We start from the raw sequence: 1,904 nt of genomic DNA on the forward strand, positions 1-1,904 counted from the left end.
CGTCGCTGCCGATCCATAATTACCAAAGCCAGCGTACCTAGACAGTGGCAGCCATTATGTCAAGCTGCCACACTGTAACAGCTGATGCTGCTGCTGTAAAGATACGGCTTTTTGATCACAATTTGGCAGCGTCGTGTCTCCGGGCCTTTCATCTTCAGAACCTCCATCTACACAACATCTGCGTTTTCACTGAGCAGCACTACGGTGCAAACAGCTGACCTTGCCGTTTCTTTACAGCTCCCCGCCTCGCCAGCCCAGCGCCCCGGCCAGCAGCGGCAGCAGCAGCTCGCTCGCTCGCTCGCTCGCTCGCTCGCCCGCCCGGCTATCTGCCCTGCCCAGAGCTGGCAGCCTGCAGGAGTCATCAGGGTTAGTGCTCCTCTGGCACACCTCAATGCCAAACCCATCTGTAAGTACTCGGCCAGAACGTCCACATTCATAGATCTGCACTTAAACTTTAAGGCCCGGCCATCAAATCATATATTCACCTCACCAAGAGTGAGAGAGGGAGGGAGGGGAGGGAGGGGGGGCGATCGTGAGGCGGCGAGGAAGAGGCTGAGGAAGAAGAGGCTGCTACCGCTCGCGATTATGTCAGTCAGTAGGACAGACCGAAGGCGTACGGCACAGAAAAGTGATGTCTGGCCGTAATCGTAGACGAGATACGGAGCGATGGCGACGCTGTGACATGAGATCGACGACGACGACTCCTTTACCTTTTCATTCCGCATCGATTCTCCCTTTCTGTTAATCTATTCAAATATAATATCTGAGCTGCTTTCAGAGGTGGGTGCCTTCACGCACACACGCACACACGCACACACGCGCACACACACGCACACACGCACACACACACACACACACACACACACACACACACACACACACACACACGCACATTTCTGCACAGAGATAAGCAGCATTCTCTCATTTGCATATCCACTATTCCTATTAGGCAACACACAGATTATAGAAATTGCTGGATTACGTCAACGTTGCCGTGCCGTTTTGTTAATAATTCAAATAGAGCGAGTGTGTGAGCGTTTCCCCGCAGTTCATCAGGAAAAAAGAAGAGGAAGACAAAGCTGAACTAAATGACGCTCGGGCCTTATCGCAACTGTGTGGGTGTACAGCCTGTGTGTGTGTGTGTGTGTGTGTGTGTGTGTGTGTGTGTGTGTGTGTGTGTGTGTGTGTGTGTGTGTCTGGACGGTGACAGGCAGGGCCGGCGTTCACACAGGGGAATCTTTGCTGCTGCTGCTTGCTTGAAGTGTTTGTGGGAGAAGCGATAATGCGGCCTCAGTGCGAACGGTCGAAGGCGGCGACGGGGGCGAGAGGAAGGGCGATGCATGTGAGGCCAACACGCAGCAGACTCATCACCGGGTGTGTCTGCGTGTGGAGGGAGGTGTGTATGTGTGTGTGTGTGTGTGAGAGAGAGGGAGAGAGGGGGGGGGGGGACAGATACCTTTGCTGTCTGCTATTGATTGAGTTAATTTCTTGCTTTAGTGAATAAGGCATGCTCTCTCTCTCTCTCTCTCTTCCTCTCTCTCTCTCTCTCTCTCCTCTCTCTCCCCCCCTCCCTCCCTCTGTCCCTCAACATATCCATGAATATAATGGAGCCATTAGTTTAGTGACTATTAACAAAACCATCGTGCCTTAAATGGAAAATGAAGGAAAGGAAATCTTATTAGTTTAAAACAGAATATGACTTCATTTTCTTAGTTAGGTCGTTTCCCCATATAGATCAAAGAACGTGAAGGAAACAGATAAATAAAACCGTATTTCCAAGTTGTTTGCTTTGCGTTCAAACTCCATTTTGATGCGGAGGGTTGGAGCGGTGCTGTGTGATCATAGCTCACATGAGGGCTGATAAGTGAGGAAGAATCACATTAGTTCACAATTATCTGCTCCTG

This window comes from Genypterus blacodes, unplaced genomic scaffold, assembly GCF_046128005.1.
Source record: "Genypterus blacodes isolate CSIRO-AG114 ecotype Tasmania unplaced genomic scaffold, CSIRO-AGI_Gbla_v1 ptg000438l_1, whole genome shotgun sequence".
In the NCBI taxonomy this organism is placed as follows: Eukaryota; Metazoa; Chordata; class Actinopteri; order Ophidiiformes; family Ophidiidae; genus Genypterus; species Genypterus blacodes.